Source organism: Phodopus roborovskii, unplaced genomic scaffold (genome assembly GCF_943737965.1).
Source record: "Phodopus roborovskii unplaced genomic scaffold, PHOROB, whole genome shotgun sequence".
Classification (NCBI taxonomy): domain Eukaryota; kingdom Metazoa; phylum Chordata; class Mammalia; order Rodentia; family Cricetidae; genus Phodopus; species Phodopus roborovskii.
In genome coordinates this window covers 5,672,950-5,689,596 of record NW_026126459.1, presented here as the reverse complement: position 1 = coordinate 5,689,596, position 16,647 = coordinate 5,672,950, and the positions used below count along the sequence as shown (strand labels likewise).

The 16,647-nt window shown below is 39.7% G+C and overlaps 1 pseudogene; it reads left to right on the top strand.

The window, feature by feature from the left end:
• Positions 1 to 2,107: 2,107 nt before the first annotated feature.
• Positions 2,108 to 15,915, top strand: LOC127225618 (phosphatidylinositol-glycan biosynthesis class X protein-like; annotated as a pseudogene).
• Positions 15,916 to 16,647: the final 732 nt, after the last annotated feature.

Here is a 16,647-nt window from a genome sequence, read left to right as displayed (position 1 = left end):
TCTGTGAGTTTGAGACCAGCCTGGTCTACAGTGCTAGTTCCAGAATAGGCTTCAAAGCTACACAGGGAAACCTGTCCCCCCCCAAAGAAAACAAAAAAACAAAACAAAACAAACAAAAAAAAGATGGGATTACTAAAAGTTGTTCTCTGACCCCCCACATATGTCCTGTGTTATGTGTATGTGCTCACATACAAACATACCCTCTACCATACCACACATACAATAAAGATAAAATTAAGTACTCTTTTTAATTATTTTTATGTGCATTGGTATTTTACCTTGCATGTAAGGGTATAGAATTCCCTAGAGCTGGAGTTACAGACAGTTGTAAGCTGCCATGTGTGTGCTGGGAATTGAATCTAGGTCTTCTGGAAGAACAGTCAGTGCTCTTAACCACTGAGTTGGTTCTCTCCAGCCCAGAATTAAGTACTCATTAAATAAACCTTGTTAATTGGTTTGAGTAGTTTCATTGGTTTGTTTCTTCCATGTAGTATTCTCAAATAGCCACCAGTGCTGGTAGTGGTAGGGTCTCAACATTCTAGGTAATTACTCTACCATTGATATACTTCTTGCCTTATTGTTCTTTATTTCACCTTATTCTTTAAGTCCAAACTTGCAGTACTTATGCTCATAAAGCATTCTTTGAAACTTTGTGGATCTCCTGTGTATAGCTCAGAAATTCTTGTTAGTCAAGAGGGTCCTCCATAGAGCCTTGCTGGATAATCTCATCTCTATTCTTAGCTTCTGCTTAGGTTTGGTTGAGGGAATCTATGAGTCACAGTTCTTTAGCCCTAGTAAAATGTTGTTCAGCCAAGCCCATAGTTTTTCTCCATCAAATACTTTCTTAATAGTGAATCTCCTAATTTTTACATCTTTTGTGATCAAGATAAACAGAATTTTTCAAATCAAATCCTGTTTTCTTTCTTTAAGATTAATTAAAACTTTTTATGTATATTTGTCTGTGTATGTGTGCTGTGTGTGCAGGTACCTTTGGAGGCTAGAAGAGGGCATTATGTCTCCTGGAGCTGGAGTCATAGGTAGTTGTGAGGTGCCCAGCCTAGCTGGAGGAACTGAACTGGGAGGAACAAGCACTCTTACCCTGAGCTCTCTCTCCAGCTCTTAGTCCTGTTCTTCATTTAACATTTCTGTCATAAATTTATTTTTCCTCTTAATGGTATTGTAAGTAGTAAGAAGAAACTAGGCTACACATTCAGCATATTGCTCAGAAATCTCACTAAGTCTGTGTGTGTTTGAAAGTTCCACTTCCTATGCAGAGTTAGGGCAGCTGTGCTTTCCTTTTCTACAGATTGCCCTTCCTAATTTCCCTCTTAGTCCACTAAAGGTACTTGTTTTTTTTAAAATTTATGTACTTTTATGTGCATTGGTGTTTTTGCCTGCAGGTAAGTCTCTGTGAGGGCATCAGATCTTGGAGTTACAGACAGTTGTTAGCTGTCATGTGGGTGCTGGGATTTGAACTGGGGTCCTTTGGGAGAGCAGTCAGTGCCCTTCACCATTGAGCCATCTTGCCAGCTCTCTAAAGGTACCTTTTTTTTTTTTTTAGGTTTTTGGTTTTTTTGAGACAGGGTTTCTCTATGGCTTTGGAGCCTGTCTTGGAACTAGCTCTTGTAGACCAGGCTGGCCTCAAACTCACAGAGATCCGCCTGCCTCTGCCTTCCGACTGCTGGGATTAAAGGCGTGCTCCACCATTGCCCAGCTTCCTAAAGGTACTCTTAACAGTCATGTTTTCACACCTCGTTGGATGTTTATATGCTCTAAAACGGTGCATGTAGTTCTACTGTGTGACTGCTTACTTGCTTCTGAGCCCTTACCAGGAGCACTTTTCATGACTGCACTCTGACAGCAGCCTGTTTAAGGCAATCTGGACCCTTTCTTTCATGCTTCTAAATATATTTCTAGCCTCTTCATTTCCAATTCAAAGACACTTGCACATTTTAAAGTATTTGTTACAGTAGCATCTCACTTGAATGTATTAGTTAGCTTTAGTCAGAGAAACAGAACCAGTAAGGGAGATCTACTAAAAGGTTATGGCAAGGGGTTGGTTTATGTCATTACGAGGGTTGGCTTAACAAGTCTGACATAAACTTGGATGTCGAAAAGGACAGGAGGTAAGACTACTGCTGCTGCCATCCAAAGGTGGAATTTCTCCTAGGATTTGAACTGGATTGCTCATTGGTTCTCTTGATTTTCTTTCTTTTCTTTTGATTTGATTTTTTTTTTTTTTGGGAGTGAGTGAGTGTGTGTGTGTGTGTGTGTGTGTGTGTGTGTGTGTGTGTGTGTGTGTGTCTCATGTAGCCCTGCAAATCTGAAAACCCAAGTTTAATCCTCAGAACCCGAATATAAGTGCAAGAGGAGGACCAACTCCAGAAGTCCTCTGAGCTCTGTGTGTGTGTGTGTGTGTGTGTGTGTATGTGAGAGAGAGAGAGAGAGAGGGTGAGAGTATCTGTGTGCATGCACACACATTAAAAACTCAGTAATAAGTAATAATGGAGAGATGGTTCATTAGTTACGAGCACTGACTGCTCTTCCAGAGAACCCATGTTTGATTCCTAGCACCCACAAGGTGGCTCACAACTGTAACCCTAGTTCCAGGGGATCTGATCCTTTCTTCTGGACTCCTTAGGCACCAGGCACACAGAGATACATGCAAGAAAAAGCACCTATATACATAAAATAAAAATAAATATTAAAAAGAATCCCTAGTATGACAAACAGCCCAATTAAAAAAATGGCTGTTCTTCCAAAGGACCTGGGGTTTGATTCCCAGCACCCACATGGTGACCCACAACCATTTGCAGTTTCAGTTCTAGGGGATCTGACATCCTGTGGTGCAAAGACAAACAGGCAGGCAAAACCTAAATTAAAAAAGAGACCAAGCACTGCTGGGGATGAATTGCAGCTGGAGTCCTCTGGATCAGGAAAAATGGTGCAATCATTTTCAAAATGGGTTTGTTTTCCATGAAGTTAAAATTCATGTATACCTTGCAACTCAGCAATACTGTACTGTGGTGTTTATTACCCAGGAGGAATTAAAACATAGCTTTACCAGAAGTGCCATGTAGATGTTCATAGACATTTTTTTGGTAATAGCTGAAACATTTGGGAAAAACAAAACAAAGGAATGAATTATTGGTACATGTAATGTAAATGAACCAAAAATGTGCATGAAAGGGGACAGTAAAGAGAACATATTGTGTGAACTCGTGTATGTGAAGCCCCAGAATAGGTAAAACCAATATGTAGTGATAAAAGTTTAGATCAGGCAGGGCTGGGGATAAAGTGGATAAAATGCTTGCTGCACTCATGTGAGGACTGGAATTTGGTTTCCCAGAACCTATGTAAATAGAGTGAGTGGCAGCTGCCTGTGGTTCCAGTACTTGAAAGACAGAGAGAGTTAAGACATCCTGGAGCTAGCTGGTTGGCTAGACTAGTTATGTCTGTGAGTTGTAGTTTCATTAAGAGACCCTGCCTCAAAGATAAGTTGGAGAGTGATGGAGGAAGACTCCCCATCTCTCCATTTCAACTTTGGGCATCCACAGCACACACACATGCATACATGTGCATTGCACTGGCACACACCACACATATAGACTTAACTGGGAAAGGTTGCTTGTGGCTGTGGAAGATTGTAGCAAAACAAAACAAAACGAAAGAAATATGTAGGGTGATGGGAATGCTTTTTCTTGATTCAGAGTTATCACTCTGGAGCTGAAGAGATAGTTCCATAGCTAAGAGTACTTGTTGCTCTTCTAGAGGACTCAAGTTCCTTCTTTCCTAGCATTAACATAAATTGGTGCACAACTACCTGTAACTCTCAACTCCCGGGGATCTGATGCTTTCTTGGGAACCTACCTGTGTACACACACTCATATAATCGCATAAAAACAAGTTTTAAGAAATAGTGATGGTTGCACAAGAGTGTATGGTGATCAAAAATTAATTGCAATTGAATATTAAGATGTGTGTCATTGTATATAAATTATACCTTATGTTTTACCAGTGTGTATGTGTTTATGTATATGTGCACATGTGTATGCAGGTGCTCACACAGGGAAGAAGGCAGTGTTGGACCCGTTGGAGTTGGAGTTACAGGTGTTGGTGAGCCACTTGATGTGTGTGCTTATATCTGAAATCTGTACATCAGAAAGAGCAGTGAGCATTCTTAACTTCTGAGCCATCTCTTCAGTCCTATAAAATATACTTCATAGTTGGTTAAAGAAACACTGTTGCAACACTTTGGGCTACACAAAAGATGCTTTTAAAAAGTATCTGCTGTCCATCTGAGTGCAGGCCTGTGTCTATATTACAGCACACACATGAGGTCAGAGGATAACATTGGGTATTGGTCTTCTCTGTCTAGTCTAACTTGTTTGAAACAGGCTCTTTGTTTTCTGCTGCCATTACATCAGGTGGCCCACAAGCACCTGGGGGTTCTCTTGTCTCTGCCTTCCATCTTGGCAGAGAATTACAGATGTGTGCTACCACCTGCCTTTATGTGGGTTCTAGAGTTTGAATTGAGGTTCTTACACTTGTCTCTTTTTGCCCATTGAACCATCTCCACAGGCCGTAAAAGATGTTTGTGTGCTGTGCTTGATTTGGGTCCTAAAGTTTCTAAGAACTGATTTACACTTTGACTGCATATGTAGACTACAAGAGTATCTGGCTGTACAGCGGCCTCACGTTTCTGTTGAGTGAAGGAATGTGTGAATGATGTGTCCTCTTGTAGCTCCATTGGGACTAGGAAGCCCATTTTTCCTCCAGTTTTTAATGCTGGCCACTTTAATTCAGATGCTTTGGCTTTCTCTGGCAATTGTCCCTTGAGATTATCCATTCAAATAGTTGTGAGCATTTGCCATTTGTATTACCCTGCCAAAATAAAGCACTTGCTAACTGAGGAGTTACGTAGTTGCCAGTTGATTATATATGTGAAATTTACATTTGACTTAATAAAAGCAAATGGATTAGATTTTCTTTTTTCTTTTTTAAAGATTTATTCTTTGCGTATAGGTATTTTGCCTGCTTGTATGTATGTGTACCCTGTGCATACCCAGTGAAGTCAGAAGAGGACTTTTGGGTCACCAGGAACTAGAGTTACAGATGGTTGTGAGCTATGATGTGGCTAATGGGAGCCAAACCTGTGTCCTCTGCAAGAGCAGCAGGTGTTTAACCACTGAGTCATCTCTCCAGCCCCAGTCTTCCTTACTTCCTTCTAAAAAATATTTTTAAAAGAAAATTAATGTATGTCTTTGAATATATAAATGTCATTGAAGGCCAGAGGTGTTGGATCCCATGGAACTAGAGTTGTAGATGGGTTGTGAGTTATCCTACATGAGTTCTGTGAACCCAACTCAGGTTGTCTGCAAGATGAGTATGTCTGAACTGTGGAACCATCTCTCCAGCCCCTGGGTTAGCTTTTCTTAGACTCTATTTCATAGTTATTTATGTTTATACTCTGCTATTTGAGGAAAAATAGAATCAATACAGTCTTCTTGATAACTCCTCAGATGAGAATTAGTGAAAAAAAATTGTAGTAGAATTTTGAATTTCTGCAGATATGCCAAGTTACTACCTGTCTTTTAAGGTCTATAAAGGATGAGTGGGTTGATTTAATTCCATTGCTGAAATCAAGTTGCATAATGGCTTGTAGTCAGGCTGTAGCTGTATGCTATCTTCATCAAGTATGGTTTCAGCTAATAAAGACTTTTATAGATCATCAAGTAGAGTTATTATCCTCATTTGTTCTGTGGCCCTCCCCACCCCAGCTAGAACCATCTGTACTGATGAGGGTCATGTTCTTAAATTTGGTCAGTCTGCTTTATATTCTTGGGACAACTTTCTTTTCTCCATTGTCTTTGGCCATTTTTATTTGTTTTTTTTTTTTTTTTTCTGAGACAGGGTCTCACTGTATAGTTGGCTGTTCTGGAACTCACTGAATAGATCAGGCTGGCCTCACACAGAGGCCTATCTGCCTCTGCCTCATTAAATGCTAGAATTGAAGGTGTACACCACTACTTCTAGCTCAACCATTTAAAAATTAGCAGGAGGCTGAAGTCTGTAGAAATCAACTTTGTAAGAATTAATCATCCAATCACAAATGTGTTCAGAATACTCTCATGTAATCACCCAATTAACCTCCCTCTCCGCCTCTCTCCCCTCATACCCTCTTCTCAACCTATTCCTCTTTTCCTCTGAGGCATTGGTTCTCAACCTGTGGGCAGTGATCCCTTTGCGGGAATGTTGAACGACTTTTTCTCAGGGGTCACATATTATATATCCTGCATATCAGATATTTATATTATAGTTCATAACAATAACAAAATTGCAGTTATGAAGTAGCAATAAAGATAATTTTGTGGTTGGGGGTCACCACAACATGAGGAACTGTTGAGAGCCTTTTCTTCCTGTATTTTAACATCATTGGGGTAATAGCTACCCTTGATAGATATCATTTTCCTCATATATGTCATGTATTATCTATGCTAAGCAGGTTTAATAAATAAAACCAAGGGGCTGGAGAGATGCCTTGACACTAAAGAACCCTGGGTTTATAACTCTGGTTCCAGGGAATCTCTTGTCCTCTTCTGACTTCTTTGAGTACCAGACAGGCATATGGTGCATAGACATATATGCAGGTATACACATACAACACCTGTACACATTTAAAAAAAAAAGAAAGGGCACATTCATGTGTGAAGCTAAATAACATGTTTGGAGTCCGTAGTGGATACGAAGTGTGTTAGGTAACTGGATCTGGGCTTTTCTCCTCTACATTTACTTGGCACACTCTCCTGAAAAGGAAGCCAGGGAGATTAAGAATGTCTCCTATCTGATAATAGCTTAGTAACCTAAGAGGAGGCATTTCCCAGGGTTGCAACTGGAGTCCATTAAAAGCCTAACGAACTGCCTTACCTCTGCAGTAGTCAGTTTGTCTTTGCTGACAAATCGGAGGGACTGAGCAAGAGAAATGTGACAGGAACATGGAAGTGAGGAAGAAGAGAGATTGGTGTAGGAATCCCGAATGTGTATAATTTGTTCTCGGGACCGTGTCTACTCATGTCCAAACTTAATGCCAAAGGAGGAAGAAATAGGTTCTATGTTTTGTTACCAAGGATATCATACCAAGAATGGCAAATACTTACATTATTTGGAATGTGTTACTTCAAATGCATGCTTGGTAGGTCCAAATCTTTTTTAGTTATTTTTGCTATCAAAGACTTAAGTATACTTGAATTTTATATTCCCACCAGTGGTGAGCTTGGGCTCCAGTTTCTCTGTATCCTTACTGTGTATCTTAGGGTTTTTATTGCTGTGAAGAGACACCATGTCTACAGCATTTATTTATTTATTTATTTATTTATATTTTTGAGACAAGGTTTCTCTGTGTAGCTTTGGAGCCAGTCCTAGAACTCGCTCTGTAGACCAGGCTGGCCTCGAATTCACAGAGATCCACCTGCCTCTGCCTCCCAAGTGTTGGGATTAAAGGCGTGTGCCACCACTACCCGGCTCCACAGCAATTCTTATAAGGCAAACATTTAATTGGGGTTTCAGAGGTTCAGTCCATTATCGTGGCAGGGAGCATGGCATCGTGCAGACAGACATAATGCTGCAGCCATAGCTGAGAGTTCTAGCAGGAACTGAGAAGCTGGTTGGTATCTTGAGCATAGGAAACCTCAAAACCTGCCTCCACAGTGGCACACTTCACTCATCAAGGCAATACTCGCTCCAACAAAGCCCTCAGTGCCATTGCCTATGAGATTATCGGGCCAATTACATTCAAACTACCACACCATGTGAGATGTTTAACATTCTCATGTGCAATTGGCAGCATAATGCCAGTTCCAGTTATTAATAACGTTACTTATTTTTCTATAATATTTTCTGGTAACGTATCTAGTACTTTTGTTTTGACCCATTATTATAAATCTTATAAAGGCAGGAAGGACCTTGTTCACCTTCAGTATTAATAGCCCAGTACTCAGTAGCTGAAAAAAAAAATATAGTTGCTTAGCAAGTAACAAATGAATGGAAAGTAAAGAGAGTAGCCTAGTGGTTAAAACTTGGGCTTGATCCTGATTTATTTATTTATAAGATGAATTTGGTAATGTCTCACAAGTAGGAAGATTTAATCTCATAAGTGATGAGATTAAATGAGCTTACACATTTAAGACCTTAGTTACTGTACCTGGTGTATTGCCATTATCTGATATGTAGCAGCAGTTATTTTAGAGAGAGATCATCTGGCCAGTGGATTGTTAGTACCTTTGGAGATAAAAAACCCTCATTCTGATGCTGGAGCAACTGCTCAGTGGTTAAGAGCGGAGGACCTAGAGTTCTATTTCTAGCACCTACATGGTGACTTATAACCATCTGTAAGCTCCAGTTCTAGGGGATAGGCACCGTTTTTTGGCCTCTGAAGGTAGCAGGTATGCATATGGTACACAGTCGTACATGCAGCAGAACACTCATACACCTAAAATAATAATTTAAAAAATCATCATTCAGTGAATAATAAGCATTGGCATATTTGGTACTGTTCCTGTTGCCTGACCTCTGTGTCTGAAGTGTTTCCTCTGTTAAGTTGGACTGTTAAGTTAGATGTCTCCTAAAGGTCTTTCTGTGGTTTACATTTGATCTTTATAGCTACTACTGTATTTTTTCCAGCAATCTTGATATAATGCTGTCTCAGCATAACTTACATAAGAATTGTCAACCTGAGAATCAATTTCAGAAGTATGTAAGTGGTAGAGTTGACTTAAAATAGTTCAATAAAATAACTTTTATTTGATAATTTAAAATTATTTAAATTTTTTTATAGATTTGTGTGTGAGTGTTTTGCCTGCAAATATGAATACGTACAGCATGAGTGTCTGGTGCCCAGAGATCAAAGGAGGGTATCTGATCCCCTGGAACTGGAGTTATGGATGGTTGTGAACCACCACATGGGTGCTTGAAACGGAATCTGGGTCCTCTGCAAGAACAAATGCTCTTAGTCGCTGAGCCATCTCTCTAGCCCCTATTTGACAGTCTCATATATGTATATATTTTAGCATAATTACCCTTTCATTCTCTCTGGAACCCTTGTTCGAACACATCCCCCTCTTACTTTCATGTCTTTTTTTTTTTTTTTTTTCCTGAAGTAACCTACTGAGTTTAAGGCTGCTTGCTTGTGCATGGATATTGTGCATGGGGTTATTTACTGGTTGGGTCATGGACATTTAACCAGTGTTTATACTACTGAAGAAAAGGGATTAGAAAAAGATTAAAGTAAGTGTGTGTGTGTGTGTGTGTGTGTGTGTGTGTGTGTGTGTGTGTATGAGAGAACTCAAGAGTCTAGAAGAGTGCATTGGGTCCCCTGGAACTGGAATTACAGAATGATAACTAACTGCCTGATGTGAGTGCTGGGAACCAGGTTCTCTGAAAAAGCATCGAGCACTGTTAACTGCAGTGATGTATTTTTTTTTTTTTGAGACAGACTGTCAGGCTGGACTTCATCTCCTATGTACCTCGAACCTCCTGATCCTTCTTTCATCTCCCAGGTGGGATTAAAAGTGTATATTGCTATCACTAACTTTAAAATATTTTTGTTGGGGGCTGGAGAGATGGTTCAGTTAAGAGCACCAGTTGCTCTTCCAGAGGACCTGGGTTAATTCCCAGCATTCATATGGCAGCTAGCTACTGTCTGTAACTCCAAGTCTAACACACTCACACAGACATACATGGCCACAAAACAATAAGCAAATAAAATAAAAATAATTATTAAATTTTTATTGTTGTTGTTGAGACAGAGTTTAATTATGTAGCCTTGGCTGGCTTGGAACTCACCATGTAGACCAAGCTCTTGAACTCTTAAGAGATCTGTCTGCCTCTGCCTCCTAAGTGTTAGGTTAATGGTCAGTGCTACAGTACTCAACCTTAAAAAAAAAAAAAAAAATGTCATTTTAAAAGGTAAACTCTTGACATAAATGAAACATAAGGATTTTATAGCCAGGTTGTGAGTGACCAGTCAGTGATCAGTGAATTGGAAGAAGCTGGTTGCCATGGTGATTGCAGTGGTAGCTTGATGACTTTTCTTAGGGGAAGGGGCATAAGGGGATGCTGAAACTTGAATACCAGGCCTTGTACATGTGCAGTACATTCTGCACCACTGAGCCATCCTACATTGCAGCTTCATGGGTTTGTGGGGTTACCTTGGTCTCAGATTTGCTTCAGAAATGTGTTTTCTGTCCATCTGTTCTTCTGCTGATTTTTTGAGGAAACCAAATGATCCTTACCAGAAAATCTGTGAGCTTTAAGGTGTGGCTGGTTATGCCCTTGTGTCCTTTGTAAATGTGGGATAACTAGACTTGAGAGAAAGTAGTGGGCTAATTTGCCCAGTAGGCAGGGGTTTGATTTCACCTAGAATTTCTGTAGTTTGGATCTTTGTTTAATGAGAGGGAGGAGTAAAGGAATCCATTTAATAGTGATGTCCTGAGGCAATGGAAGCCAGGTCCCAGTGTCTTTACAGTGCCCTGGGGAGACACTTGTAAGGGTTCTGCCAGTGTTAAGTGGACTGTAATTGTGCACCTGGCATACCCAGAAGCTCTTGGTTCTTTTCCTCTGCTAATGTTTGGGATTTGTACACCAGTGGCTTAAGTGCTAGGCTGGGCCTGGTTTCCAGTGTGGAAGATGGTAGGCCTTCAAAGAAGCAAAGCTATCAGATGTCAGCATGCTACTCTAAGAAAGGATTGATGTAATTCTCAAGAGATCAGTTAGCTCTTGCAGTAATGCATTGTTAGAGTAAGGTTACCCATGTGCTTAGCCTTCTTCCTCTTCTGTATTTTGATGCAGCCCCAATGCCTCTCACCAGAGGCCACCACTGATCTTGGACATTCCACAAAACTGAGAACTAAGTACACCAGTTTTCTTTATAAACACTCAGTTTTAGTAACTTTATTATAGCAACAGAAATGCTTTTCTTACATTCTATTTTTTAAATAATTTGAGTTAAATCTTAGAGTATGACTTTGTTAGGACCCTTCTTAAGGTTATTTAACCACACACCCTGAGATTGGCAGTGTAGTTTATTTTTCTTATCACTTTCTACAGACTTTAGAATTTGAAATAAATTTTATACAGAATTAGTAAGTTTGCTTTAGGCAGCTTTCTGAGATCTGGCAAATTGAGACAAGAGAATGAGAATTGCTTTCATAGTGGTGTTCTCACCTGGAACATAGTTGGCAGTAGAAGGAAAGGTTACGCAATTGCATTCCTTATCAACTGTTCATTGAAGCGTAATGTCTCCAAAAGCTCTGGAGGAAGGCCCCTGCTCCTTTCCTGTCTGTCAAAAAGCTGACTGGGGGAGGGGAGGGAGTGGGTCAACCAAAGCTCGTTCTGTCTGTGTGTGTGTGCACACGCGCGTGTGTGCATGCATGCATGAATGCATGCATGCCATGTGTGTCTGATGATAAGGAAACCTACTTTGCATAGTAATAAAAAAGTGATGGTGATCCAGGGCCAGATGAGCAGATGGGAACCTGAATGATGTTGGCAGTTGGGGAATGAGAAGAACGGTGAGCCCAGGCTTGTGTGCTTCCTTCAACTCCTCAGACCCCAGAGGCATGGCCTCTTGTGTGCAATAATCATATACATGGAGTACAGAAACCAACTGTAGGCTAAGGCTGGACTTAGTGGTATTTAAGTAAGTGGATTACTTCTACTCACCAGGAGAATAAGAAACCTCAGATCCTAAGGGGGTGGTAGGGCAGAGGTGATTCCCACCAGCCACACTCACTTCTGGTTTGCTTTTCTAAAAATAAACAAATAGATAAATAAATAAATGTTAAAAAGCAGACTGGAGCCAGGTGGTGGTGGCGCACGCCTTTAGTCCCAGCATTCGGGAGGCAGAGGCGGGCGGATCTCTGTGAGTTCAAGGCCAACCTGGTCTACAGAGCCAGTGCCAGGATAGGCTCCAAGCTACACAGAGAAATCCTGTCTCAGGAAAAAAAAAAAAAAAAAAAAAAAAAGACTGGAGTTTTATTAAGCAAAGTTTTAATATAGATTTAAAGATGAACATTAGGGTAGAAAAATGCTTAAGGCAAGGAGATATGTACCTACCTATATTTATATATACATACCTATATATACCCAGTATATAGCAGATAAATGCAGGTATTTCAAGAGAGTCACCTCATGTAAACATTCTTTGAAAATCTTCTTTACATTTTTTATTACTTTTGTGGTTATGTGTATGGGTACACGTGTTACCCATACACATGTGTAGAAATTAGAGGACAACTTGTGCTTGTTTTCTCTTTTTACTATGTGGGTTCTGGCGATTGAACTCAGGTTGCCAGGCTTGCTGAGCCATCTCAGATGGCCCCTACATTCTGGCCCACACATGTGCATACCTGTGTATACCCACAGCCTATGAATTGAATCATCACTTCTCTCACCTAAGTGGCTTCCCCACTATACTTAGAATAGCATTCAGGCTATGATTTACAGGGTACAAGCATAATGTCTGCAGCTCACATCCTTATCTGCCATCTCTTTCCTTCTCTTCCAGCTGGACATGCTGTCATCGGTTGGCCTTATTTCTGTTCTTTTCTCTTTCCTCATCTCTATGTCTCAACATAGGCACTTTCTGCTGCCAATGCTCAGGGTTCATTTTCTCTGTAACTTAAACAAGAACTAGTTTTCTACTTGGTGGCTTTCCCTCCCTCCTCCTTTCCCTCCCTTTTTCCCTTCTTCCTTCTTTCCTTCCTTTCATAGGCAGGAGGGTCTCACTATGTAACCCTTGCTTGCCTGGAACTCAGAGAGATCTGTCTGCTTCTACCTTTGCCTCCAGAGTATTGTGATTAAAGCATGTGTCACCATGCCTAAAACTCCATGAAAGGAGAGTCATAATTTTGTTTCTTAATTTATTATTTATTTATTTGGTTTTTAGAGACAGAGTTTCTCTATGTAACCCTGGCTGTCCTGGAACTCACTCTGTAGATCAGGATGGCTTTGAACTCAGAGAGAACCACCTGCCTCTGCTGGGATTAAAGGTGCTTTTTATCCTTTCTGTCTAGCACATACTGGCAATTGATAGGTATATGAATGGCAGTTTGCTAATTTCTGCTTACTAAGAAAGTAAGATACCTCAGGTATCGTAAGAAAATGAAGATCAAAATAGGTTAAACAAAACAAAATAAAACCAACAACTGAACTTAATGCATTTGGTATCTTCTTTGTTAAATTTTTCTTTTTCTGTTTTTTTTTTTTTTTTGAGTGAGAAGTTTATTTAGAAAGGGGAGTTGGGGGTGAGGAGACATAGAGGCACCTGGAGCAGGAGAGAGAGAGAAAGAGAGAGAGAGAGAAAGAGAGAGAGAGAGAGAGAGAGAGAGAGAGAGAGAGAAAGAGAGAGAGAGAGAGAGAGAGAGGACAGAGAGAGAGCAATAAGCAAAAGAGCTATTGTTGTGTTTTGAGACAAGGTCTCTGCATAGTTTTCAGACCGCCTAGCTTTTCAAACTTGCTATGTAGCCCAGGCTAACCCTCAGTAGCAATTCTATCATAGCTTGGGTATTAGGCTTCAGGTACATGCAATAACACACTCATTTGTGGAATTTTTCTTCATTGTCATTGTTGGATTAGGGTCTTCTGTTGTTTGTTCTGTGATGCCATGTGTATCCCTTGTTCATGACAATGCTTTTATTATAAAAATAATTTTTTACGTAATAATTTTTACATAATAATGGGTTTATTCCTGGAGGGGAAGGGTTCAGTTCATTGTGTCCATAGCCCTGGTTGATACTTAGTAAATTGATGCTCTTGATAGTTGTCCTTACTACTTTTTGTTCAGAGAGGAATAGCTGTTGAAATGGAGGTATATGTTAAAAAGCTAATGACTTTTACTTTAGTAGGTTATAATGTTCATTGACTCCAAGAATCTCTTTGTTCCTTATAAGTTTTTAAAATTCACTAGGTCATGACACTAAGTTTTCAATGTGTTTTATTTTATTCTATATTGTTCTTTGACTATTTCATGCAGGGCAGTTGGGATTTTGGATAATTTCATGCTCTAGTCACTGTCTCATTCTCCTGTTAGAATCCCTGAATTCTCTTCTCCCCCTCTATATTAATTGCAAACTTTGGAGCTAATTCTTTTTGATGGGAGGAAGTGTTGATACTGGGCATTAAACTTATGCCACAGACATACTAGGCCATCACTCTACCAGGGTCTAAAATTAATTTTTAATTTTTTTTTTGTTTTTGAGGCAAGGTTTCATGTATTCTGGGCTAGGCTTGAGCTTGCTATGTAGTTGAAGATAACATTGCACTCTGAGCTCTGTCTCTACAACCATACCTGCCATAATTTTTAATGTGTATCAGGGAAAATTACAAACATATGAAAGTAGAGACTGATGTGAACCAGTCAAGCCTTATCATATACCATGTTCAGCAATTAGCATCATATAGCCAATCCTATTTAACTTTATTCCCTCCCTCCTCATCCATATTTTAAAATGCAGACATAATACCTTTTCACCTGTAAATACTTTGGAAAGATATAATCAATTTAAAAACTAGTTAACTCTTGAAAAGTTTGACAGAAAAATTCCATTTGTCCCCTTTAATCTGAGTTTGCATGCCAGCTGGTGAATTTTCATGTATAAACCACTCCCAAGGTTTGACTCACTATTGAAAGCATATACTTCATTGTAATTGCTGGACAGTTTGCTAGAATGTGCTGTGGTGTTATGTTCGGTCTCTGTTGGGTGGAGGGAGGGTACTAATGAGTAAAATCTCACATGTTTTCCTCTTTGGAGATGTGTAAAGACAGATGATGCTCTTTGACATTTGTGTTCTAAGTATTTGAAGAGGTGTCTATAAAACGAGTGAAATATGCTTTGTGGATTTAATAGAATCAATTCCTATAGTTGTTGTGGGTATTTTCCTGAAAGTCACAATTAGGAAAGAGAAGGAAAACCCTACAATCCAGAAGATTCAGAATTTAAAGACTCCTGAGCCTTAGGAAGGAGACCCTGATCCAGAGCAGAGTCACACAGTATGGTGTGAATGTGATCAGCTGTGTACAGGGTGTTAAAGTTACCACCTAGACAGCTGTAAATGGTCTGCAAATGAAATTTCCCATAGGATGGGAAACCAAAGATCTATATTCTTTCAGTAATATTTTTAAGAATTGTTATCTTGTGAAATTGAGAAGTTGGCTCAGAACTAATGGTTGCACTAGAACACTTCCTTGTGGGGAAATGAAGGGGAATAGAAACAGTTAAGTGAAATTTGGAGAAAGCATTGAGGACTTAGAGACTTGCCGGCTCTTAATTAGACATCACATCCCAGCAGGACTTTTTGTGGATCCGTATGAGTTGGCTTCATTACGAGAGAAAAACATAACAGAGGCAGTGATGGTGTCTGAAAGTTTTAATATAGAAGCCCCCGACTATTTGTCCAAAGAATCTGAAGTTCTCATTTATGCATGACAAGATGCACAGTACATTGATTGTTTCCAGGCCTTTTTGCCTGTGCATTATCGATATCACAGGCCACATAGGAAAGATGGAGACACCCTAATTGTGGTCAACAATCCAGATTTACTGATGTACTGTGACCAAGAGTTCCCTGTTTTGAAATGCTGGGCTCAGTCAGAAGTAGCAGCTCCTTGTGCTCTGAAAAGTGAGGCGATCTGCCGGTGGTACAGCATGCAGTATAAATCAATACTTAAGAACTTGACCCTGCAAGTTCCAGTGGGACTGACTATACATACCTCTTTAGTATGTTATGACTCTGCTCATTACAATACTGTGTTCTACTTTAATCCTTGTAGCTGTTTTCAAATATGGCCATTTTTCCCTGTAAGTTTTATAGTTAAATGTTTTCTATGAACCTAATAAATGAGATTTCTTTGTGACAACAAGTGTTCTTTTCAGAAAAAAAAAAAAAAAAGAAACAGTTGTAATCATCTTTAAAACAACAACAACCCCAACCTGGATCTAAGAGGTCACAGGTTCCAGTCCTGCAGGGATTGCAGCCCTGCTTGCTCCTTATCTTGAATTAACAATTCTTTTGTCCATGGTTCATAAGATTTTTTTTTTGTTTTTGTTTTGTTTTGTTTTGTTTTGTTTTTGTTTGTTTGTTTTCAAGACTGGGTTTCTCTATGGTTTTAGAGACTGTCCTGGAACTAGCTCCTGTAGACCAGGCTGGTCTCGAACTCACAGAGATCTGCCTGCCTCTGCCTCCCAAGTGTGTGCCACCACTTCCCGGCTGGTTCATAAGAGTTAGTCGATGTGGTGATCTCATGTTTTAGCAGTTCCTTGGAAAAACCACTTCTTCACTCTTCTGTATTCTTGTAACTCTTAGTTAATACCTCTAGTAAATTCTTCATTACACAGTGCCTTAGATAGGGATTTAGCCACCATCATCTCTGGGCCTTAGCATTTAAAATGTGATCATTTGGAAAATATCTGTTGACACATGATAGTCTCCATCCAACACTTAGATGGGCATTGTTACTTCTCCAGTGGCCTTGACCTGGAATATGCTAATAATGGTCATAATATATAGATTATCTTTTCCTAGATGTTCTGTTTTTTCTTAGGCTCTTTGGTGATCTTCCAGTTTGCTCTTTATTAACTTTTTAAAATTAAT